The sequence below is a fragment of the Saccopteryx bilineata genome, chromosome 1, assembly GCF_036850765.1.
Source record: "Saccopteryx bilineata isolate mSacBil1 chromosome 1, mSacBil1_pri_phased_curated, whole genome shotgun sequence".
NCBI classification, from domain to species: domain Eukaryota; kingdom Metazoa; phylum Chordata; class Mammalia; order Chiroptera; family Emballonuridae; genus Saccopteryx; species Saccopteryx bilineata.
Genome location: NC_089490.1, coordinates 331,588,522 through 331,615,905, shown reverse-complemented (window position 1 = coordinate 331,615,905; position 27,384 = coordinate 331,588,522). Strand labels below are relative to the sequence as shown.

General features: G+C 38.9%; 1 protein-coding gene and 1 pseudogene across 5 annotated transcripts in view; one reads left to right on the top strand and one right to left on the bottom strand.

The window, feature by feature from the left end:
• GRM5 (glutamate metabotropic receptor 5) overlaps positions 1–27,384 on the bottom strand; it is a 526,023-nt gene that overhangs the window by 187,379 nt on the left and 311,260 nt on the right. The window lies entirely within an intron of this gene.
• Positions 14,238–16,481, top strand: LOC136320009 (vesicle transport protein USE1 pseudogene; annotated as a pseudogene).

Here is a 27,384-nt window from a genome sequence, read left to right as displayed (position 1 = left end):
CTGCACCCCTTATCCCTGTCCAATCTGAAAAAGCTGAGTGACAGTGTAAGAAAAAGTATCACCATAATTAATGATGACAGTAGGCTGGGAGACTAGCCAAATGGAGAGTCAAGTGGGCTTCTTGAAACTGATCCCCAAAAGTAGGCAGACTTAGCTACTCATACGGCAGTAGTGGTCTGGAAACACCTCTTCACATGGACAGGCTGCACATATAAACCCTAGGAACTCAGGACAGCTCTTTAAAAGAAGGACTACTTCCCACTGAAACAGAGTAAAAAGGATCTAATTCTAGTTATTCTTTCCAAATTTACCAATCAGAGAAGTCACTCTGCCTCCTCAGAGAGAAGCCCAAAGCCACACTAATTAAGTTCCTTCATAGAAAGGAACTATTAGGAGCAGGGAAGAAACATTCCCAACATATGATAAGATTTGAGTGGTGAAAGAGAGGGAAAAACATATCAGGCAGGGGAATAGCTGAATGTGAAGTTTTAAGCAAGCTTGGGGAGGTGGAGTATGTAAAGATTAAGAGCATTCTCTTGAGTGAAAAAGACAAGGGTTTAATCCTAATTCTTTGTTGATTTACACAAGTCACCTAAATTCTCTGACACTTGCTTTCCTCATCTTTGAGTTGGGGCTAATAGTGTTTGTTAGGTTTCAGTTAAGGGCTCCTTTAAATCCAGAGCCCCCCCCCCCCACGTGACCAGGCGGTGGCGCAGTGGATAGAGCGTCTGACTGGGTTGCGGAGGACCCGGGTTCGAGACCCCGGGGTCGCCAACTTGAGCGCAGGCTCATCTGGTTAGAGCAAAAGCTCACCAGCTTGGACCCAAGGTCGCTGGCTCGAACGAGGGGTTACTCTGTCTGCTGTAGCCCATGGTCAAGGCACATATGAGAAAGCATTCAATGAACAAGTAAAGTGTCACAATGCGCAATGAAAAACTAATGATTGATGCTTCTCATCTCTCCGTTCCTGTCTGTCTGTCCCTGTCTATTCCTCTCACTGACTCTCTCTCTCTGTCTCTGTAAAAAAATAAAATAAATAAATAATAATAAATCCAGAGCCCCTTTAAAACTTAAATTCCCCTCACCCAACTTCTCACTAGTGCTCAAAACAGAATATTCTCACCCCCCACTGTGAGATTGCAGTTAATTTGCTTGCTATTCCCTCTCTTAATGGCTTCCTGACCTTTACTTTGAAATGCAGTAAAAAGTGTACCTTTGCAGGAATGTCAGGGAAAGCTTACATTGGGGAGGGACCTGCTCATTAGGGGAGTTTAAATTGCAATAGTTGTTTGTGACAGCATAGCCACAGGACCTGAGGTTCCAAGTCCCAGCTGTTTTGGGGAGATTCCTGACCTCAGCTGTTTTCAAAATTTACCAAGGACACCAGATAGGACCACGCTGATTAGGCCTGTGCTACAACAAAAAAATAAAACTCACAAAAAAGATATTTCTGCAGCTGAATCCCCCTCCTCCTGCTCATCAAGTCAGTGACCAAAGCCACAACCCCCCATACACTAATCTGAGCATGTACAGGTGCAGACAATACCATGCCAGCAAATGGCTGTGGCAACCCCTGTATCGAATACTCTCCCCTGCAGCTCGAGGCTGACACCCTTTGCTGGTCTCAGCCCACTTGCACCCAGGCACTTTTAAAATAAACTTTCCTTTTGAAACACACTTGTCTCATGTTTTTGGTTTGGCCTGTGGCTTCTGTCTTTCAGTATCCATTTCACCTTCTCAAGAAATAATAGCTATGATGATTTCTACTACCAGCGTGACTAGACAGACTAGACAACAGATAGGTATGTTGAATAGTTGGACAGTTTCCTTCACAAAATAATTTTGGGAGTTTGAATTTTATTAAATCTATTTCTTTCTGATTTATCAGCTTAGTGAGATCAAACTGGTGTGCATTGGGTTTTCCCAAAGTGAATTGAACTTATTTGACACATTTACTCCACCACATTGCTGTAATGGTATAGGAAAAGTCTTGTATGGATTTGTGGAGCAGAAGAGAAGAATATCACAGGCAGGTACAATAATAAATAGCACAAAAAACTATAGCGATAAGTGCAAGGAGGTGACAAAGTTTAAATGAGGTGGTATAAATGTACATGCAGACTGCCAAAGGTTACAAAGGTGAAAAGAACACTGGGCATAGTTTTATGTCCAGTTCTATCCTTCTTAGAGCATCTACCTTTTTGATGGAATCAGGCTAATGACGCTGAACAAGCTTTAAAGCTTAAACTTAAACTGAACCAGCAAGGCTTCAGGGTCCTAAATACCTTTAAATGCACAATCAGAAGACCATCATGACCATATAGCTGAGAATTATTCAGAAATGTACTTTTTTTGGTCTTTTAGAAAGCAATGTTGTATTTTTTATTATATAAATATGAATGTTTATGGCTATAAAAAATCTTAAGCTGTTAATTATATATGACTATAGGGACAGATAAAATATTTCTCCTGTGAGTGTATGTACTAGAATACTTAAGGGCATCTATCACAGGCCTTTTTGTTGAAGACTAAGTGAAAACTGGGATCTTTAAATGGAAATATTTTTAAGCTACCTGATGAAGTAGCTGCTCTCTTAAATGAGCTCTGAACTTAACCACATAAACCTTGGCTTTCTGCCAGTGTAATGGCTGAGTCCAGAGAAATAAGTTATGTGTCTGGATCAAAGCCTATAGAAAAATTGGGAGGGATTATTTACAGCCACCTAAGTGTGACATCTGACAAGCAGAAAGAAGATAGCAAAAATGTTGCGTGCCTTTTAATTTTCACAAAATATATTTTCAGAAGGAGGCCAAAAGGACTTGTTTGATTGCAGCTTAACAACCTCTAGAAATGATTATGTAACTCATAAGAATGATTTACCTTTTTAAAATGTACAGTTTTTAGATGTTGAAAAAAATTACTGCTTGACTGCTCCTTAACTCAGACATTTTCCAAATATGTACCTCCATTATTTCTATAATACAGCTGTCCTACCTGCTTTCTAAGACAAAATACTGAGATTCACTAAGAAAAAACTTTTCATACAATAGAATATTTATACTTTGTGTGATCACATACTGCTTTGGAAGGTCCCAGGTCAGTACTTATAAAAAATTGTATAATATCTTTTTTTAGGAATTACTCCAGATCACAAGTAATTCTGTATTTCCCATTACCAAAGAAATATTGATATGATTCTATAATGATGATGACTTAGATTAATCTTCTTTTTAATAGTTGAATATTTCCTGGTGAGGTTTTTCTTTATCTTTCAATTACAGTGGTCCTAAAAGAATCGATATAATATAGTTCCCAAGAAATCAACACGTATCTTTGGTAGTTGTATTACTATAATGGTTGATAATGACAGACGATTTAGATATTAAACTACTCATAATTATTTTCACTTAGGTGGGATATACAGTTTAGGTGAAATGGTAATTTGTTAGATAGCACTTGAGTGTTCCAACTCAGAAGCACCTGGATTTGTTGATGGCATTAGATATTTGATGATGGAGTCCTGCTGGGAAAATTATATGACATTTCTGAGTTTCAGTTCATTCCTAGGTAAAATGGGTTTGATAAAATGGTGCCTACCTTCTAGAAAGATTGATTGTAAAGATTATATGGGATAATGTATTATACGTAAAGTGCTGGCATGGTATTTGACACGCAGTAAGCTCTTAAGAGGGATTTAGAGTTATCACCTTTGAACGAAAGAAAGAGAAGAAATCTTTGAACTATAGCAAACTTATGCCTAAACTCTAAAGATCATGTTTAAACTTCATGTCAGACCATTGTGTAATTCTAAAAGATTCTGAAAAAGGTGATATCATATCTCCCTGTCTATGATTTTCCTTTAAACTATTTTTCCTTCTAAGTCTTCAGGCTGCAGTTTAAGCACTTGCTCTCTTTTCCATTATTTCTGGATTTGCACAGGAGCTGATTTAGCATATAATTTATGTCTCATGTGTTTACAGCATGTAGTGTATATAATTGCTATATATAGTATGTTTATAAAATGCTCATTATGGAATCAAATTCTAAGTCAGCAATTCTCTTTCAAATACAGCTGCATCCAAATGATGCTTTCCCCGGGGAAAAAAATATTTTATCCCTATCCACCCCTCTAGGCCACATGAAGCCAGGAATGTGAAAAGGAGCTGACACAAGGCAGTTTTTCTGTAAGGGAGAGCTGCTTTTTTTCTGGCAGGAATTGCCAGAGGACCCTTGTGTTTGGTTCTGTCATTAAGGATTGATGTGTTTTTGTATGAATTCCCAGAGGAGCATTTATGTTTTGTGACTCCCTGTGAGGATTAGGAGAGTGCTTTGCAAGTGCCCACTCAATACTCATTTGTTAACAACAGTAAAATACAATAAATGGATAACTGTAACAGCCATGCAAAGTCATATTCCCTTTTTCCAACCGTGTGGTACAGTGTGCAAGTGAAGTAATGGGATACACAATATAAAATAAAGATTTATCAGAGCCTTCTGAGGCCTCAGATCTATGGACTGCATAAACGCCATGTGAATTGAAATTTACATGGATGAAGGTGACCTACAAAATGCATGCAGAATTGTGAGTCGGTGTAAAGAGCTTTTGTTTGAACAGAGGTTTTATAACTTTCATCAATTTCTTATAGGACCCACAACTCAAAACTTAAGAACTGGATTGAAGAACAAGGCTCTAAATTCATAGAATTATCTTAGTATGCAAGTAAATTCATGAATTATTTAATTGCATTTTTCCTGGAAATGTTTGTATGCATCTATCTTGGCACTATTTCCGTTCAGTTATGCTAACCATAAACCTAGAAAGTCATCCTAGATATCTTCTCTCCCTTATGGAATGCAGCGTCAAGTGCTGTGTTATTCTCTAAGTACTTTTCTTTTCTTTTCTTTTTTTTTTTTTTGTATTTTTCTGAAGCTGGAAACGGGGAGGCAGACAGACTCCCGCATGTGCCCGACCAGGATCCACCCGGCATGCCCACCAGGGGGTGATGCTCTGCCCATCCAGGGTGTCACTCTGTTGCGACCAGAGCCAGTCTAGCACCTGAGGCAGAGGCCATGGAGCCATTCTCAGCACCCGGGCCATCTTTTGCTCCAATGGAACCTTGGGTGCGGGAGGGGAAGAGAGAGACAGAGAGAAAGAAGAGGGGGCGGGGTGGAGAAGCAGATGGGTGCTTTTCCTGTGTGCCCTGGCCAGGAATCGAACCCGGGACTTCCGCACGCCAGGCCAATGCTCTACCACTGAGCCAACCGGCCAGGGCTCTCTAAGTACTTTTCAAATCCATCCACTTTTCTCTAGCTCTACCAACTGAACCCAGTCAGGCTATCATCACCATTCATCAGAATGACTGTGAGAGCCCTGTAACTATTATTACCCAGTCTTGGCCCCAGCCAATCCATTTTCCACAGGGAACCTAGGGGACCCAAATCATATTACATCTTTGCATGTGAGATCTCTCAGGGTAAAGAAAAAAAAAGTCCTGAACCTAACCTTACACGATCTAGTCCTTGCTTACCCCTGAGCCCCACTATGCTGCACAGTCCCATTTGTTTTCTCCAGGCAGAATAGCTTTCCTCTAATCCTTCACATGTGGTATGCCCTCTTTTGCCAAAGGGTCTCAGCATTGAACACTTGCCTTGAGTATGTTTTTAAAAGAATTTCTTCACCTGGTTAACTCCATTAATGTTTTATATCTCTATGCAATAGATATGATCTTAGCAAAATCTTCCATGACCTCCATATATTATATCAATACCAATATGCACACTCATGGAAACACATATTTCTATTTCAGAGCACTTATCACAACTGAAAGTTTTTTTTACATACTTTGTGATAGTTTGATAAATGTGAATCCTTGCAAGTATACTTCAGGCTCCATGAATGCAAGTACTCTTGAATTTCCAAGGTTTGGCATTGTGCCTGGTACAAAGGAGGAATCAATAAGTATTTGCTGAGTGAATGAATGCTCTGTTGTATTGTAATATAGGGATCTTAGAGGTAGAAATTATAAATGTACAGTGGATTGAACAAATTGAAGGATTTTTAACCATTTGCCCTAAGATAAAATACTCTCTCCACTCATTTCTAACTACCTGTACATGGTTTGGATGTCTGTAAACTGCCATATTCTAGAAATAATTAAAATCTATGCAGAAACTGCTGTTATTTCAAGTTTACAGGTGCAGAAAACCAAGGCTTAGTAACAACAACCAGATAAACCATTTCTCTTAGTGCTAGTATTTTATTCTGAAAAAAATAAAAGAGTTTGATTGGTTCTTCTCTGAGGGCCATTGTCGATTATGACTTTTAAAAGATTTTGGGATGACACCTGGTGCAGCTTGAGATAGTCATTTTTTATATTCATCAGGTCATTCATGTAAAAGACTGAGGCATGTAGATAGAAACAAAGGCTCTGAAACTTCATTGAAGCAACTTTTTAAGTAGATAAATAAAAATAACTTTGTGGAATCAGATCTCAAGCAAGGTTTAGAGTTACCAAACTTGCCTTAGTTCCTGTGCCTTATCCCCCTCAGTATACTCCTTTCAAATATGTACAGTGGTGGCTGTGGAGTGCCCTAAAGATTGCTGTTAATGACGAAGGCATTCATTCTCTCAGCTGCCAGGAGTGTGGACTGCTGACCACTCACAACTTGAGTCCCTATCCAGGAAGTCACCTCGGCCAAAGGAGCTTGGAAGCTGCCTCACTCTAGGCCCTGAACATCCATGAGAGCATCTTGCTTCCAGTGTGGATGTACAAAGGTTGACCTTCTTACTTCAAATGGGGACAATTCTGTAGGGTGAAGTACCATTTCACTGTAAGATAAAAAAGTGACACATTCTGGATCAAGTGTGAGCAAGGCCAGTGAGCCCTGATATGCTGCAAAAGTAAAGATTCCATATCCTTTGTCATTCACCACTGTTAAATCAATAATTGTCCTAGAACCAATTCTGTGACTATGTGCGGAGTTTCTTATGACTCAATGATAGAGGGAAAAAAAACTAAGCTTGATTAATGAACAAGCTAGTTTGTGGGTATAAGGAAAAAACGGATTATTGCCAAACCATAGACCTTCTCAGGGTGGCCCTGGAAAAGAGAGGTGCTAGAAAATCTTCACAATGGGCAGAACTTTGGTAGATATCCATTTTAGTTGGAAAGAAAAGTGGCCAGAAATAGAATATATATAGATTACTTGATAGCATTAATGACTGGTTAATTAGAAGCTGCTAAGGGAAAAATGGGGAAATTAGAAACAACAAGGAGGTCTGGGGGAAATTCATGTGTATGAATCACCTATGAGTGTAAAAAGAGCTTTGTGTTACATATAGTTCATCAGAGCATCCATTGCAGAGGGAACACCAACCAACCACTTGATATCATTCATTCTTTGTCAGTGGTCATTTCATTGCTGGCAAAACAGGCTCAAGAATAGAGTGCCCATGGTGGCATGTTGTCTGTGTTGTACTTCATCCACCTTGAAAGGAGTTAACAATTTATTCTGATATCAACACATATTCCATATATGGACTTATTTTCCCTATCTACAGGGCCTCAGCCAGCATCACTGAACAAAGGCTCACAGAGTGTTTGGTTTATCAACATGGGATCCTGCATACTGTTGCAATACTAGACCATGGAACTCACCTATGAGCCAAAAATGTATGGCAGTGGTCTACTGGTTCGATCATATAGTGTACATTCTAGAAGCTGCCAGCTTTATAGAGTAAAAGCACAGAATCTTGAAGGGACAACTAAGGCATAAGCTTGGGTACAATGCTCTGCAAAGATGAGATGCCATTCTCTAAGAGTCAGTAAACATTTTTAATCAGTGAAGGGTTGCTGTGTTCCCAGTAGGTTGAATATATTTAACAACAAAACATGTCAGTGACCAAGCAGTAAAACTATTAGTGGTTCTACTTACCATTAATCCCAAGTCTCACTTGGGAGTATTTATGCTTTCCATCATCATACATTTAGGTTTTTTGACTCCAGATGTCTTAGTTCCCAAATGGGAACAGAGCAGGGGACAGAGCACATACTCCAATAAACTTTTAGCTTTTGCTGTTGTAAAGCCAGTGGCCAGGGCCGACATCACAGCAGCCTGACCCATACAGGTTCGCATTGCATTCGGAGAGTCGGTAAAGAAACAACGGAGCCAAAAACTGATGGGCTGTCATCTTTAATTCTAGCTTGCACCCGACGGGCAAGTAAAAACACACACTGGGCTCCAAAGCCCACTCACATTCAGTGCTCACAAAGCTACTGACTTATCCGAGTTTTCTAGAATCAAAGGTTTCTAGCTCACCAGACTTTATTCACCTCTGTTCCCCATCTCCTTCCTTTTCCAGAGTCAAACTGCACAAACTGGCCTCTCAATCAATACTCTGCCATCTTGGCTGCTTCTCCTGGCTTCCTCCACATGGCCTTTCTCTGCTCTCCTTTCTGCTCTTTCCTCTAATGATAATCTCAGAAACCAAGAGAGCAAGCTCCTGTTCTGCCCCCATTTTATAGTGTAGAAATCAAAACCTTTAATCCAATATACAAAATAGGGAAGTCTCTAATACAAAGTCACTTCTCTGAGGCATGATTGGATTGTACCACCACATCAAAAAGGGTGGGAAAGGCTTAATCCCAAAACCAAGCCCCAGGCTACAAGGATTCTGCCTGTCCACCGCCTGCCCCCAACACACATTATTATCACCTGGGCAATGGCCTCCATGTGGGCAGCACCATCTTTAACACAGTGAGCATAACATATTTTATCTGCCCAACACAGTCACTCATTTGCTTTAGGCTTCTTGGGTGAGGATATCAGCAAGCAAGGAAAAGAACCACTTTGCTGGCAGGGATAACTGACCCAATTATTAGAAAAAGAAGAGATGCCAATGCATCATGGCCATAATGATAAGGAAGATTATAAATGCTACTTGGGTCAATCACTGGAATGTCTTTTGGTACCTCCCTGCCCCAGCATGACAGAACATTATCAAGTGCAATAGCCACGGTATATGGAGGGCATGGTGACCAGGAGCTCAGTATATTCCGGGATGAAGTGCTGGATCATAATTAGTAAGTAAGCCATCTAGACAAGCACAGCCAACAGTGCTTGTCAAAAGTGAGGGAATTTTAGAAAAAATAATAAAGGAAGGTAAGGATAACAGTAGCATCAGGTAAGGACTCAAGGTCAGCTTCAGAAGTGAAGCCTATGGTTTGCTCCATCAATCATTTTTTTTTTTTGTATGCTTCTTTGAGAAAAAGACCATCTTTTCTCAAGATGGTCAATACAAAATGAAGAATTTGGTCTAAAATCTTGTCACATTTAAACTAAAAATCTTTGGTGGATGTCTATAACCAGGAAAAAGGTCTGGGTCCTCTCAACACAAAACTTCTCCTTGCCTGACCAGGCCATAGCACAGTGGATAGAGCGTCAGACTGGGATGTGGAGGACCCAGGTTTGAGACCCCAAGGTCGCCAGCTTGAGCGTGGGTTCATCTGGTTTGAGCAAAAAGCTCACCAGCTTGGACCTAAGGTTGCTGGCTCGAGCAAGGGGTTACTCAGTCTGCTGAGGGCCCACGGTCAAGACACATATAAGAAAGCAATCAATAAACAACTAAGGTGTCGCAATGAAAAACTAATGATTGATGCTTCTCATCTCTTCATTCCTGTCTGTCTCTATCTATCCCTTCTCTCTAACTCTCCCTCTGTTTCTGTAAAAAAAAAAAAAAGAAAAACAAAAAAACCAACCAAACAAACAAAAAAACATCTCCTTGTGCTGTGCTGTATTCTTCCATGGAATAGTCAGGATTCCTAAGAAAAATATTTAAAGTGAGAAAGAAGTCTCTTTTCAGTTACAGTATTTCCTATTTATTTAATGTTATACTAAAGAATGAGAATTTCTTTTTTTTTTTTTTAAGAAATTTATCACACTGTGATAAGGTTAGATACCTAAAGGATGGCATAGGGAAATCTAGTATTACCTTAAAACACCGAATTTTCAATCTGTGATCACAGTGGGATTATAGACAGGCACAGCAAAGTCCAGTTAAGAGTTTTTATTTTGAAATAAAAGGCTGGGCAAAGGACAATAAAGTCATATGTACCCCTATGGGCCTCTTGTAATATCTGTAGTTTCTCATATCTTGGTTCTTTGCTTTCATCGGTGAGAAGTGAAATGGATGAAATTTTAATAATTAAAATAGTAATACAACAATAATTACAATACAATCATACAACATCTAACATTTATGAGCAATTACCATGGGGTGGCTAAGGTCTTAATAACTTCATATGAATCACTTCATTAACCTTTGCAATAACTCAAATATACCTGTCAGTCCATTTGGGCTGCTATAACAAAATATCATAGATTGGGCGGCTTAAACAACAAACATTTATTTCTCATTGTCTTGAGCGTGGAAAGTCCAATATCAAGGTACCAGCAGATTCTTTTTAATCTAGTGAGGAGTTGCTTCCTGTTTTTCAGATAGCTTTCTTCTTACATCCTCACATGGGTTTTTCCTGTGCATGTATGTAGAAAGAAAAAGATATTCTGACTTTTCTCTTTTATAAGAGCAATAACTCCATCATGAGGGCCCCACTTTCATGATCTAATCTAATATTATGTCCCAAAAGCATCACCTCAAATACCAACATTTTAGGGATTTAAGGTTTTAAGTATGAATTTGCTGTGGATACAAGCATTTATTCAATAGTAATGTACATTTTAAGGAAACTGGTGGCAAAAGTAGTTATGGACCTTGTCCCATTAGGTTCAAAACTTATTCTATACTGAGCTTACTTTTATACGGATAACACCAAATCTTCTTTACATAAGCCATCAGCAAAGGACAGGGACTACTGCATATTCCAATCTCAAAGAAATTCAAAGATGCTTCTGGCAAATAAATAAAAAAATATTAAGTAAATAAATGAAAATAAAATGCCCAGTATGTAAAAGGAACCGAATGTTTTGAAAATTATTTCATTATCTCTGAAACTGTTAGAAAGATTTAATGGACCTAACAGAAAAAGTGAATGAGTGACTCTGCCTGATCCTTTTGTTCTTTTTTCCATTCTTCCATTTAGTCCTTAACTAAGACATGATTCTAGTCCACATGCAAACTTCTGCTCTTGGTGCTGGGATGCAAAAGTAAACAAGACAGACACAACCTATTGAACTCATGAAACTTTTAATTTTCTTTTTATCTCTCTGCTTTTTCTGTTCTCTCCTAACTACCTTTTTCCAAGGAGAAAAAATTTGGCATAAGTTAGGAGGCCTTGTCTACTCTGAGTCAGAGGAATGCATATGTGGTCTCATTTTTGTTTGTTTATACATAGCTCTTTCTCTCTTTTTATCCTTAATTTGCAATTTTGTTTTCATGCTTTATTTTTTTTTTGTTCTATTTCTAGCATCAAGATAAACTTATTACAAAATATACTGCATCCCAGAGGTACCAAATTATACCTATAAGTACATTAGAAAAACTATACTTAAAAAAAAAAAAAGAAAAACTATACTTATGTGTTTTAGGTTAGACAGATAACATAGTTACCAACCACACCCTAAAAGAAGGGCTCATCTTCCACCTCTGTCTAGCATGGGGATTGGATGAGATTGACAGTAGTCTTCTCTTCTGGCTAAACATTAGAATCACCTGGGAAGCTTAGAAGACACATCATCCTAGAGACTCTTTTTAGCTTTACTCCCAGAGACTCTTACTTTTTTGAGCAACTATGGGGTCTGGGAAGTGGTAGTTTATACATTTTTTTAGCTTCACTCCTAGAAACCCTTACTTTTTTGACCAACTATGGGGTCTGGGAAGTGATAGTTCATAAAATTTTCCTGAGGGGTTCTAATGGTAACAAGAATAGAGAACCACTGAACTAGATCATTTTTTAGATCCCTATGGCTTTAACATTCAGTCACCCCTAAATATAACTTTTATACAAATAAATGTTATAAGTATTATTGTGCAGAAGCCTCAAATTTCATCTCCACACCCCAAATTTGATTAACTTCCTCTTGTGGTATGGAGGTCCCATCAATATGGTTGAAGTTTTGACATGGAGTTAGGCGGTATTACCCAAATGTTTCCTAAACACAGCAGGGCTATTTTTCTCCTTCCCTTCTGCCACTCCTCATCTAAACAATAGCCTTTCTCTTTGCCTCCTATTAATCTCATCTCCAATCCATCTTCTGTACACTTGCCAAGAATGATTCATCTTAAAAAAAAATCCAATCTGTTTATATCACTTCTCTTCTACTGAGTGAAATAAGTAAATCAGAAAAAACTAAGAACTGTATGATTCCATACATAGGTGGGACACAAAATTGAGACTCATGGACATAGACAAGAGTGTGGTGGTTACAGGAGGCAGGGAAGGAAGTAGAGGGAGGGTGTAGGGGGAGGGGAGGGGCATAAAAAAAACCAGATAGAAGGTGATGGAAGACAATTTGACTTTGGGTGATGGGTATACAACATAATCAAATGTCAAAATGACCTGGAGATGTTTTCTCTGAATCTATGTACCCTAATTAATCAATGTCACCCCATTAAAATTAATTGTCTAAACTAAAGAATAGTTTTTTCCCACCACTTTTCTCTAATTTTCAGCATTTTGAAGGAATTAGAGTAAAATCACTTTTTATTAACAAAAATAAAATTCATTCTGATTATATCTTTTCTCTTTAATAATTGCTATTTCCCTCAGGATCAAGTACAAACTCCTTAGTTATGTCACACATAAAACTGATTTTCTTTTTCAACTTAAGATATTAACATGCATACACGTTACCTATTCCAGTCTAACTAAACTAATAATAACCATCGTTTACAGCATTTACTATTCTTCATTCATTTGTTAAAATTTTTTACATATATTAATTTATCAAAGCCTTAAAACGACCCTATGAGTTACATACTGTTCTTCATTTTACCCACGCAAAAACCAAGACTCAGACAAGTCCAGTAACTTCCTAAAGACATACAGCTAGAATTTCAGACCTGGGATTCAAAATCTGGCACCAAATCCTGTGCTTCTAAATCACTGTGTCCTATTACCTCTTTTATACAGATATTCCTTCTAAGTTTATTTGTTCTATGTTGAATGTTCATCTTTCACCAGATCCTCAAATATTGATTAGTATTTATAATTTTTTTAAGGTTCAGCTGAAGTGTTGCCTCCCCTGGGAGCAGTTTCTAAGTGTTCAAACTTCCTCACTCTACATCTAGTGCTTCTCTACTATCTAGACACCTTGTTTTGATATTTTCTATCAGTCTCTTGTAGGCATCTCACAGTTTGAGAAATATTGGAGTGAAGGAAGGCAAAGAAAAATGGTAAAATTACAAAGAAAAAACTAAAATTTGGTGACTGTAACACTAGACAATGTAAGTAGAAGGTCCTTCCATGCATAGCCTCGCACATTGAAGATGTTTAGGTTTGAGTAAATAATTTACTTTTTCTAAAGTTTCTTTCTTTCTTTCTTTCTTTTTTAATAGGAGAGGAGATAGTGCATATTCTCCAACCAGGATCCACCTGGCAACCCCTGTCTGGGGCAGATGCTCAAATCAACTGAGCTATCCTCAGTGCTCAGGGCTGAAGCTTGAACCAATCGAGCCACTGTCTGCGGGAGTGGAAGAGAGAGAGAGAGGGGAAGAGAAGATGGTCATTTTTTTTATGGGTGCTCTGTCTGGGGAATGAACCTGAGACGTCAACAGGCTGGCCTGACACTCTATCCACTGAACCAACCAGCCAGAGCTTTTTTTCTAAAGCTTCAAAAAGATTTTTTTTTGGAAAATCTACTTTTGTTATGTCCAGCTACTCAAGTTTAGGAGTGATCAAGACTGGCATTCTTGGTTCTGTTGTAGGTCATATCAGGAGACTTTAAAGATATCACCGGGCTCACCACTCATAATATCTCATTTGGTATTAAAAAACAAAAAGCATTTATTAAAATCTTAATATGAACCAGATATAATGGTAGGAATTGCGTTATGAAAATGAATTATAGAACACTTGCTCTCAAAAGATCTAATGGGAGAGGCCAGGAATAAATTATGATACCATATTTTATCAATTCTAGTTTCTAGAATTCTTTTTCTTATTTTCACATTTCTGTGAGACATATCTCATGTTTGATATCTTATACATGATGAAAATTACAAGTACTATTTTGGAAAAAAGTCTAGAGCAGGGGTCCCCAAACTATGGCCCACAAGCCGCATGCGATCCCTTGAGGCCATTTATCCGGCCCCCGCTGCACTTTCGGAAGGGGCACCTCTTTCATTGGTGGTCAGTGAGAGGAGCATAGTTCCCATTGAAATACTGGTCAGTTTGTTGATTTAAATTTACTTGTTCTTTATTTTAAATATTGTATTTGTTCCTGTTTTGTTTTTTTACTTTAAAATAAGATATGTGCAGTGTGCATAGGGATTTATTCATAGTTTTTTTTTATAGTCCGGCCCTCCAACGGTCTTAGGGACAGTGAACTGGCCCCCTGTGTAAAAAGTTTGGGGATGCCTGAGTACTGTGGAGAGGACAGGAGAGAGTAGATATCAGAGAAAGCTTCTCAAAGGAGAGATTAGTGATCTCTCAGTGAGTGGATCAAGGAAGGAGGAATGTGGCAAGGAAGGACATGGCATGTGCAAGGACACACAGATAAGTGATCATGCTCAGGGCCCTGTGCATTGTTCTATGCACTACTAGCATGGTGGGGGGAGGATAAAGTGATGTTGTACCCTGAGGCTACATGGTTAGTTAGAGGTCAGGTCATGTAGAGCCAGGTTAAGAGATCTGGGCTTTACATGATGAGCAATAAGGAATCTTTTAAGCAGGGTCTGGCAAGGCAGGGTTTGCACATTGACTGATTGCCCTGGGTGAATGGCATAGAAGAAAGTGGGCAATGACAGTGAGGACCAGGATGAGGAAGGAGCTTTTGGACATGGAACCCCAACTCAGCTGTCTGGAGTGAAGAAACCAAGGCAAGTCTCTGTTGAGGAGACCAGTGTCATCCTAAGTGGTTAGGGCAGAAGCCGTGTGCTCTGGCAGAAACCTGTGGCACTGGGTGGCTGAAATATTTGCCTGAACTCACCCTAAGGCAACAGAAACTGTATTTCCATGACCATTTCTGGGCAAACATGAACTCCTGGCATCATTGCCATGTGCCCCTGGGGCAACTTTAACTGGTTTTTGGATGTGTGAATGCGCCATTATAACCCTGTGTCTGAAAATCGGTGTCTTCACAAACACACACTGAACAAACAGAAGCTGTTCTCAGTAGGAAACAACTGTGCTATGGGGTTGGCACAGAAAGCAAGTAACAACTCTGCTGCCCCCCAAGCTGCCTCTTCTAGCTTGTTGCTAAAGGCTCCTTTGGTTCCCTCTCCTCTACAAACCAGAGGCAAAGTCTGCATGTTTGCATTCACAACTCCAATTGTTTCAAATTAAATTGCCCCAGGAGCTGAATTACCTCGGCTAATGTTGCACAGCAGTGCTGTGGCTCTCTGCACTCAAGTGGTTCCAAATCAGATTCCCTCAAGACAGGTGTTCTTCCTTCCTCTGCTCCAAAATAAAGCACTTGCAAAGTGGCACTCATGTTCACTACAGAAAGTGTTTGGTTTGGTTTCATTAAAACGGTAGATGGGAAGACTATACTGGCAATAAACAGAGGAGAAAAGGTCTAGGGAAGCATAGTTTCCAGGGCGGAAGGGGTGGGGCTCAGGCTGGTGAAATCTGGGTGAGGCTGGGGCTGAACCTGGCGAGGCTGCGGGAGCCGGCAGCAGAAAAGCACCAGGAGATGGGTCTGCGGAAGTTCCTGGGAGGCCTGAGGTCGTGCAGCAGGCCCTGAAAGCCCAGGCCAGCACTCTGGTCTCTGAGTGATCAGTGAGTATTCTGCAGGGTTGTCTTTCTGAAAGGGATGCTGCAGGCAGGAAAGCTGATCTCTTCAGCTTCCTGGCCCCTGGCCACTTGCCAATCACAGCCAGGGAGCGGGTGCCTGTCACTAATTCAGTACATCTCCAGTGGCCGGCGCAGTACACCAGCAAGACGTGGAGTGAGCTGCTAGGCATGGTCTCTGCTTGAGAGCCCGATCTGGATGTGAGGAGGACAACTGGGGTGGCAGGGCCCAGGCCAGGGGATCAGAAATAGTTGACAGCCGAATTAGATAGACCTCGTCCTGCAATGCCAGAAGCTCCAGGAGAAGCTGGCAGAAGAAATGCAAGCTCTGACCCAGAGCCTTAAGACCAACCGGCCAGCTAACCCAGGTATCATCAAGGACAACCAGACCCTGTCGCGCTCCTTCAAGATGGCCAACCAGAACCTGGAGAAGCTGAAGATAAAATCAGTGTGGCTGGAGAGCAGCTCACACAGAAACCAGTCCACTGGCTGCTTTGAGCCACACTTGTCATTGCCTGCTTCATTTCCACCAGCATGGTCCTCTTCATCCCTATCCTGCCCAAACTCAAATAAAGACCTGGCCAGACAAATAAAGAAAGAGAGAAAAGGAAGAAAGAAAGAAAGAAAGAAAGAAAGAAAGAAAGAAAGAAAGAAAGAAAGAAAGAAAGAAAGAAGAAAGAAAGAGAAAGAGAAGAAAGAAGAAAGAAAGAAAGAAAGAAAGAAAGAAAGAAAGAAAGAAAGAAAGAAAGAGGGAGGGAGGGAGGGAGGAAGGAAGGAAGGAAGGAAGGAAGGAAGGAAGGAAGGAAGGAAGGAAGGAAGGAAGGAAGGAAGGAAAGAAGGAAGGAAGGGAGAGAAAGAAAGAGTATACTTTCCAGAATGTTCTTATAAAAGTCCTTTATACTCTTTTGGCCTGCCAGAAACTTGCTGAGCTGCTGAACATTTTGCTGGGCCCTAACTTGCAAACCAGAGCCCCAGAAAAACAGTGACATAGTAGGACATGGATTAACACCAAGCGGGGATTAAATCATGGCTCTGACACTCACCACTTAAGGTACCTTAGACAAGTCACTTAAGTTTCTTAAACTCATGTTCTTCACCTTCACAGAATAAGTGTTGATGAAAACATAACATCTATTATAAACTGCCTTTCAAAATATTATGAGCTATTCAACCCTAAAGGATCAAAATTATTTGATAAAATCTTGAAGCAAAGTTTTTCTTTGGCTCTTGGTTCCATTTATTAATTTCAAAAAAATTACTGAAACCTATTACACATGGCAGGATTGTAGCAGGATTGTATAAATATGCATGATTGTGTGTGCATGTGTGTAGGGGGTAGTATTAGGAAGGAACATTCCAGATAGAAGGACATGGATATGCAGTCCTTGTAATTAGGATTGCAAGCTTCAGGATTTGCAAAGGTTCATGTCACAGAAATACTAAAAATTGAAGTAGAAAAATTAGACTATTAAGGGTGAATTGGGGTTAGAGGTGCTGATCATTTAATGCATTACGAGCCCAGTGAATTTGTCTGTCACAGGAAGGAACAGATGGGACACTGAGATTAGAATAATTAGGACGATTTCAGGAGGATTAATACAAGGACTGTTTATGAACATATAGGCAGGATGTGGTAAAATCATTAGGAATACTTGAATATCCATATCCTAGTAACTGTGGGGCGTAGTTACCAGCCCTAAAACAAAGGAGCAAGGGGTGGGGGTAGCAGTGACCTTACAGAGACCAGGGATAGAGAGGGCCGAGGAAAGAGGTCCTGATAGGAGACTTGGGAAATAATGCAACCAGTTCAAAATTTTCCCACAAAAGGGGAAGGAGGCCACCAGAGAATAAATAACCCGACTTCAATTTCCTTCCTCCCTCCAACTTCTGGCTAGTGCCCCCCACTGGCAGGATCCTACTGCCTCCAGAGGCAAAAGAGCCCGCTGATGCAGGTGACATGTGTCAGCTCCCAGGGCACAGGATGAGGCAGAGGAGAGATGGCTGTGGATCTGGGTGGCAAATGGAAGGCGCATTCTCTGTAAAGGAATGTCTTTTTTTTTTTTTTTTCTGAAGCTGGAAACGGGGAGAGACAGTCAGACAGACTCCCGCATGCGCCGGACCGGGATCCACCCGGCACGCCCACCAGGGGGCGACGCTCTGCCCACCAGGGGGCGATGCTCTGCCCCTCCGGGGGGATCGTTCTGCGGCGACCAGAGCCACTGTAGCGCCTGGGGCAGAGGCCAAGGAGCCATCCCCAGCGCTCGGGCCATCTTTGCTCCAATGGAGCCTTGGCTGCGGGAGGGGAAGAGAGAGACAGAGAGGAAGGAGGGGGAGGGGGTGGAGAAGCAAATGTGCGCTTCTCCTATGTGCCCTGGCCGGGAATCGAACCCGGGTCCCCCGCACGCCAGGCCGACGCTCTACCGCTGGAATGTGTCTTTATTCTAAGGGCAATGGAAACTTCTGGCCTTAGAATTCTTTGCCTTATTGTTCCCATGGTTCTCACTGCTGACATGCACTTCTTCAGTTCACAGGCTTTGGATTCTGGTGGCTTGTGTTCACTACCCGGACTAGCACTTGTTAGCTATCTGGCCATGAGCAAGCTATTTAATCTCTAGAGTTCCTCATCAATAACATGGGAATAATAATAGCAACTCTTGATTAAGACTAACAAAAGGATTAAATGCAATATAGCATTTAAAGCATTCAGAAGAGTATCTGGCAAATAGTAGGAGTAAAAAATGTTTAATTTTTTTTATTTATATCAAACGTCATATTGACATTTAAAAGAATAAAAAATCAAAGTTTAGAGACTTTTCAAAAAAAAAATCACACAACTCTATAATGTTAGAACTGAGTGACAGAGATTCCACTACAACACATCAGCTCTAAGAATGGTACTGTACATTCCTCCTTATTGCCTTCTCATACCTCAAGGTTGTAAAATTCTGGAGGGAAAGAATATCTCATTTATTTGGCATCCAGGCACCCATCATAGTGTATAATTTTTGCTCAATATATATTTGATGAATGAGTGTTTAAAGCACTGTGACAGAAAGGCACAGAAATAATTAGTGGAGGAGAAAGTAGATCTCCCCTTGCATGATTATATAAATAATACTTTAAATAACAAAGTATAATGTGGCTTCTTCAAGAAGGTACTGAGATTTATTAATAAATTATAAAAAATTAGCATATTGTGTAACTACCCTGAGGCCTATTGCTTTGGTTGAAATATTCAAGTCGCCATTTCTGAAGCTCTCCCCTCCACCCTTACCTGGATGTATTGGAGGTGGGAGTAACTTGTAGCTTGCTGAAACTCACTAGAGTTAATGTTCTCTTTAGTCTTTGTTTTTTTTTAATTTTTTTTAGTAGAGGAACGATCCTTTATTCAATGTATTAGTCAATGGGACACTAATAGTGGTCTCCTGGGAGTTTTATCCATTTCATCAGGCATTGAGCACTGGGGCAGCTTGGAGTTTTTCTAGTAAAACTGAGGCTGAAAGTGTATAATCAGAAGTGTGATCTTACTGTCTTACTTGTGTGGGAGAAAGGTAGGGGTCTTAAATGATAACAGAGGTAATTTAGTCATTTTAAGGTTAGAATGGTCTTAGAATAAATCCTGTTCATTGTTTGATGTCATAAAATCCACGAGGAAAAATAGACTAGGAGTTAGAAGTCCTATCATACACATTTGATTGGAAAGGCTAATTTCACTAGGTTATAAAATGAAAGAAACTTGCCTCGCCATCATCTTAGAGATGTAATTTTTAGAACCAGGTGTAATTTTTGTGTTGGGAATGATAAAGAGCGATGCAAAACCCCAAAGTTATTATCTTTCTGTTTGTAAAAACTTGACATTTACACATTGTTTTTCCTATTTGGTGCCTTGGTATTCACTGAGGTTTGTTTCCTTCATGAGGTCGAGTTTCGCAGTTGTGCCTGGGATAGAAAGGCCCCAGTGTGGGAAATGGAATGCTTGACTTCCAGTTCCCTTCTAGATTTGTCAGATCTTAGCAGACATAGCAAAATTTGAAAATACAGTTTGCAGTTGCATTCCAGAAAGCATTGTGCCATATTGTACCTCTAATACATTTAGTCAAAACAACAAATATTTCCCAAGTATGTACCAAAAGCCTGGTGCTATGTTCGCTAAGTGGTTTCTAAATAAACTAATAAAGATGTTCTCTTTCCCAGGGGAGTCTATGGTCTATGACAGCGTAGTGAGCAATGAAGAGTAAGAGCTTTGGGTATGTGGCTCAATCTTGTCTCTGTGAGCCTCCATTTTAGTCATGTGTAAAATAGGGATAATAATTACACCTACTACTTAAGAATACCGTGAAAATGGAACAGGTTGATAATTAAAAATTTTTCAGCATAGTGTCTGTCACATATAAGCACTCAACTAATGCAGGTTATTTGGATTTTTGGGGGGAAAGGCAGATACAGAAACAGCTCTTACGGTGACATGTGCTGCATAGTGACAGAACAGAGGTGGAGTGGTTATCCAGAGACTCTTTGCTCATCTTATTTTACTGTCCTGGGTACAGATACTTTTTGCTTTATAACCAAAGGTTATCATGCCAGAGACATGCAGGTGATGTTATACATCAGGGGTCCCCAAACTACGGCCCGCGGGTCATATGCGGCCCCCTGAGTCCATTTATCTGGTCCCCTCCGCACTTCTGGAAGAGGCACCTCTTTCATTGGTGGTCAGTGAGAGGAGCATAGTTCCCATTAAAATACTGGTCAGTTTGTTGATTTAAATTTACTTGTTCTTTATTTTAAATATTGTATTTGCTCCCATTTTGTTTTTTTACTTTAAAATAAGATTTGTGCAGTGTGCATAGGGATTTGTTCATAGTTTTTTTTATAGTCCGGCCCTCCAACGGTCTGAGGGACAGTGAACTGGCCCCCTGTGTAAAAAGTTTGGGGACTCCTGTTATACATGATAGACGGAAGGAAGCAGAGCAATCTCCTTCTTCAGTGGGCAGTGTGCAGTTTCATTTCTGCAGGCACGGGCAACCTGGATCAAGCACTCTGGGCCTTCTCTGGAGACTTAGATTCATGTGGGGACCTAAATGCTTAAAATGTTACAGGAAAAAAAAATTCCATTGATTTCTAAATATATACCAAATTGTTGATGGTTCTCCATGAAACTTAACAGATTTTTTTTTTCTTCCAGTTGAAAACAGTGCATTTTTTTTTCTAAGATAATACAGGAACAAGATTGACACTGTGAAATTTTTTGGTTTATGAATCTTATGAGCTATAATTAACTTATCAAAGATGTTTCTACATTTCAGCTAGGTACACTTCTTTGTGTAAATGGATTTTAGGCCCTGGCTGATTAGCTCAGTCAGTTCGAGCATCTCTGCAAAATGCCAAGGTTGCGGGTTTGTTCCCCAGTCAGGGCACATACAGGAAGCAACCAATGAGTGCACCACTAAGTGGAACAACAGATGAATACTTCTCTCTTTGTCCCTCCTTTCCTCTCTCTGTCTCTCTGAAATCAATCAATAAAAAATATGGATTTTAGTTTATACTTCTTTCAATCACGGCTTCTAATTTGATATAAAATATAGACTTAATGTTTTTGTTTTGTAGTTTCTTTTCACAGTGAAGGAGTTGCCTAGAGAATAAGTTTTGGAGAAGTTGGAAGATGGAAACCCACCACGGGCCACATGGGAACTGTGGAAGGTTTCCGAAAGGATTATAAGCCATGAGCTCTTTTTATTTTTAATTAATTAATTTTAAATTAAATTTACTGGGGTGACATTGGTTAATAAGATCATGTCTCATATAAATGTATACTTGAAGCCTACATGATCGTATTAACCAATGTCACCCCAATAAATTTAATGAAAAAAGAAAAAAAGAAATGTATATACTTGAAACCTACATGAGTTGTGTTTTAAGGGACAATGAGAACAGTGGTGGGTGAAAGGGAGGGGTAGAAAGGTTTTTCAAACCACAGGAAATGTATGCCTAATGTTAGGCATGGAGGTGCCAGGATTGGGGGTGTCAGCTATCAGGTCAGCTTCACAATATAACATCAACATCTCTGTGTTGGAATTAGTATTCATTCTTGATAAAAATGGAGGGAAATTAGTTTGATGAAGATATTCTGGGAAACAGTGATAGAAATTCAATGGCCATATAGCATTGCATTGCAGGACTATGGACCCTTCTCTGAGACACAGTTGCAATGTGATTATTATCAAGTTCGTTATGAAGTTGTCTCTACTGTTCGAAAGTTCATCTACATTCATTTCACTAAGCTATAAACCTTCTGAAATGGAGCTTAGTGCTCCTAAGAATGTGTGTGGACATATGCTTCTTGCTGATGCATACTGATTCCATCTAATGTATAGCTGTCTCTAAAACTCTGCACAAATGTGAATAATGTGAATACTTTCTCCTCCGGGGGGGGGGGGCAGTCAAGGTGAAAAATTCTAAATGAAACTGTAAATTCCATGAATTTTGCATAAAAGAAAGAGCCCACCTACAAGCCAAGAGGCTCCTTTGGACATAAGACTTTGCCTGATTTTTCTTTAGAATTACATTTTCTTTTTCTTGAAAGGGAACATTTGAGAGAATTGTTTTTCCCAATGGTATTTTTGCTTGTGCATAGAACTTGAAGGGAATTAACGGTGGGACAGAGAATGAACATTTGTGGAATACTTGAAAATATCTCAGGACCTTATGGCCATTTCTCATTCATAACAACCATCTGAAATAGGCAGAATTATGTCTCATAAATTAAAAGCATCATGAGAGTGGCCATTGTTTGTTTTGTCTCCCAAGTGCTTAAAATAGTACCTGCCATATACTAGATGCTCAATTGATATTTGTGAAATAAAAATGAGTTAAATCTTATCACTTCAAGGATTAGTATAAAGAAGGGTTAAGTATATTTTCCAGGACTACAGAGCCACCATAAGGTAGGTGTTGTGCATAGAGGAAGATTGGAATGCAGGTTCATATGACCATAAGGCAGTATCGCAATACCTCTCCATGATGGAATTTTTCATGGGAAAAAAAAAGCCCTACACAATTCTCAGTAGGGTGACATTACTAATTTAGGATTAGATTTAATCTAGGAAGCAGACAGAGCTGCTGATCCCCCCCTGGGTTATTCTACAGTTGAATCCACGTCTGATTTAGGATGAAAAGAGATTTTACATGACTATTTGTAAACTGGCTTAAATCCTTTTTGAAACAAGGATGAGTAAACATAAATACAAATGAGCAATCTGAGGCTACACTGTGGTTTTACATTCATTTCAGCAGGTATTTACTTATTCAGTGCCACTTAGATTTCTGGGATCAGGGATATAATGGAGAGGAGATACAATTCTTGCCTGGATTAGCTCACTGCTGTATTTTAGGTGAAAAGTTGAAGCAAATTAGTGATTTATAAGCCTGGTTGTATATAAAAAAAATCCACAGAACTTGTTAAGTATACAAAATTAGGTTATCAGAGGTTAGGTCTGAAAATTTTTATTTTTATCAACAGTCCCAAATGATTTTGATTACAGCTACATTTAAAAACCACAGACTTAGATGCACACTAAAATCCTTTGCAGCTTTAGAATTCTACAATTTTCTAGTATTCTAAGTTTCTTACAAAAATAGTGAGGGAGGTGTATATATGTATTCCTGCCAGCAGAGCACTGTTCTGAGAGGGAACACTAGAGCAAAGAAGATAAGCATTGCTGGTAAGGACTTGGTCTGAAAAGCCATTGGCAGCTCGGGCCAAGCACCAGCCCCAAAGCTGAGTGGCTTAAGCAGGAGGTAGATTCCCTAAGCTGTTTATTTAGGTTTGGCTACCTTGGAGTAACTAATAAATTATAAAAGCCGGTCCAGTTGCTTGTCTTCCTTCCTTTCTTCCTTCTTTCTTTCTTTCCTTCCTTCCTTCCTTCCTTCCTTCCTTCCTTCCTTCCTTCCTTCCTTCCTTCCTTCCTTCCTTCCTTCCTTCCTTCCTTCCTTCTTCCCTCCCTCCTTCCCTCCCTCCTTTCTCTTTCTCTCCTTTCCTCTTTCTCTTTCTTTCTTTCTTTCTTTCTTTCTTTCTTTCTTTCTTTCTTTCAAGTTTTTAAACAGCAGACTTTATTTTTTAGAGAAGTTTTAAGTTTATCTTAATTTTGAGAGGAAAGTATATAGATTTATCATTTTCCCTCAGATAGGTTTTGGGGAAAGGAATCTCAAAGGCAAGGGAAGTAAAACTGACCGATGGCTGTTAGAGGGGTGAGGGTGTGTTGAGAGGCAGGTGGTAAAGGTGAAGGGATTAAATAAAGAAAAAAATTTAGACACAGATAACAATGTGGGAATTGCAGAAAGAAAAGGGGGCATGAGAGGAAGTAGAAGAGAGTGGAGGGGAATAGATGGTGATGGAGGGAGACTCGACTTGTGAAGGTGAATACACAAAGCAATATACAGATGATGTAGACTTGTGCACCTGAAACCTGTATAATTTTATTAACCAATGTCACACCAATTAATTCAATAAAAAGTTAAAAAGTAAAAGCAAAAATAAATAAATAGGGCCACATCAAACTAAAAGGCTTCTGCACAGCCAAAAGAAAGCATCAACAAAACAAAAAGCCAATCAGTTGAATGGGAGAAGATATTTGCAAACGGCACCTCCAATAGGGTGCTAATGTTCAAAATACACAAAGAACACATACAACTCAATGACAACAAAACAAACAATCCCATTAAAAAAATAGAGAAGGACCTGAACAAACACTTTTCCCAAGAAGACATACAGATGGCCAAAAGTTACGAAAAAATGCTCAACTTCACTAGCTATTAGAAAAATACAAATCAAAAGCCATTCCATATTTTGATTTGAATGCTCCTGATTTCAAAAATATCTTTTTTGGTGTGTGAACAATAAGTTTTTATTAAATACTAAGAAAAAAAAGAATTGCTTTCTGTAGAACAAGCAACCTAAATAGCATTCAGTTCTCCTTATCAGAAAAAAACAATATTAGCGGCTATTGAGGGTTACATGCTAATAAATACCATCTGTTAGTCATTGTGTATGTTAACTTCGCTTTATAAACACTGAAACATCAGAAGAATAGTTGTTAATATTTCATTATATATAATAATTATATTTATTAATATTTATAGTAGTTACTATTTATTTATTGGATGCTTAATATCTCTATGCACTATGCTTTGAACTGTTTTCCACACTTTATTTAATTTTTACAATAACCTATAAAGTATATTCTTTTTGATCCCCATTTTACAGATGAAGAAGTTGAGGTTTATAGAAATCGAGTTTCTTAAGACATCTAGCTGGCAAGTTCAGATCAACGACTCAAGCCTAGTTCTGTTTGACTCTTCAGCCCATGTTTTTAAAGATTTACTAAATTAGTCCTTAATAAATAAAATAGATCTTTCCATACACCAAAATGTCATCTCTAGTCATTAAATTATGTTTTGAAAGACTATTAAAAAGCAGAAAAAAATGTCCATGATATTGTAGTATTTTTGATACACAATACAAATATATATATACACACACATATTTAGAAAAATGCTTGAAGGAAATACATCAGAATGTTAATGATATTCTCTGAGTGGTTGAATAACAGATATACTTTTGTCTTCTTACCATACTTCCCCATTTTTTTCATATTTTATATAACTTTATAGTTAGAAAAATAATTATATATTATTAATTAAAACAGATTATTAATATATTAAAGAGATTCTAAGAAAATTCATTGGAATATTGAAAAGGCTTTTAGTTACACAAAAGAGCTATAAACATAAAATAAAATCATTTATATTATTTCTCTTCATAGAAAAAAAAATCCAAATGCCTCAGTTACCATATAAGATCCTTTATAATCTAGTCATTGTCTATTTTTCCAGATTTATAATCTAACTTCTGGATATCTTTTAAGATTTACTGTAATGTCTAAAACTTTCTGTGAGATGTATTCTACTTTCTAGTTTCACAAACCATGTTAAGGTACCATATTCCTTCACAATTCAATGCCTGTGCATGTTGTTCTATTTGCCTGGAATCACTGGACTATAACCTTGTGAGTACAAAGGTCATGTTACCTTAACACTGGTATTCAATTTACCTAACACAGTGCTTACTACACAATAAGCCTTCAACATATATATGTTGAATAATAAATGGTCTTCTTTTACCTACTTCTCCCTCCATTCTCAGCATAACCTAGTGGTTAAATTTCTGCTTTAGAGTCAATAAAATGGAAGAGTGGTATATAGCTTTCACATTTACTCTATGTGTTTCTGTTTGAGAGTTGCACAGAGGAAATGTATGCATATACTATTGTGTAACTTGAAATATAAAAACAAGAAACCATATTTTATTAAAATTTCCTCTGAAACAGCTGTTATTAACCATTATCATCTTTTAATACTCTTTTTAAATATCACCCTCTTTTGAAAGCCTTCTTATATTCCCTTTAGGCTTAGTTCCTTCTCTATTTTCCTAATTTTTATTTTGCTTTTTATGTGCCTATATGTATTCCACTGCATTGCAATTATTTATTTATGACTGTTTTCTCTACTATGATGTGATGGAGAGCACAAGGTCTAGTAATTTACCTTCATACCAGAAAAGCTTAACTCAGAGTATCTTTATTATAGGCGGCTTAAGTGTCTGTTTGTCGCCGATAGCTTATTGGTTGCTTGCATAACTGTACTAGCCAATGGGGTGAAGTTGCCACTGCTGAACGCAAATTGAGCGTGTCAGGGGGAAGGTGAACATTTGTTTGCATTGGCAATCATCTGTTTTACATAAAAACTATGTCTTAACGTAATTTCTTTTAAGAATGCCTCCTAGAAAATACAGCACTGAAGAGGAGAGAAAAGGAGCTAAAGCTGCACAAAAACAGCTTTCTCGACAAAAAGAAACCACTGAGCAGAGAAAGACAAGGCTTGCTTCAGTCGCAGAGCAAATGCGTCTTTCTCGGCAAAATGAGACTGATGAGCATAGAGAAACAAGGCTTGCCTCAGATGCAAGACAAAAAAGCCTGTCTTGACAAAATGAGTCCCTTGAACAAAGGCAGGAGAGAAATGCAAAAAAATGACAGAGTAATGCTGACCGAAATGCAAAAAGGATTAAAACAGTTTCAAACAGAGAAACTTTAATTTTTGAGCATTCCTCTGGTGACATGAATATTAAATGTGAACACTGTCAGTCTTTAAACTTCAAGTTAGAAACTAATCGATTTGACCATGGCAAGAAAGGATTTTCTCAATGTTGCAAGTACGGAAACATTGTATTTCCACTAATTGAAATGTTGTGTACAAAGAGATCTTTGACATGTGAATTAACATTTTATTATTTAAATCACCTTTATTTATTGAGCTAGCAGTGGCTCTTAAGAAATGTACCGCCAGTGGTTTCCTTCATTGCACTCTACTTTAAGCAATTAAGCAAGTAGAAGGGGGAAACCCCGTGGGGCACTAAGCAAAGGGG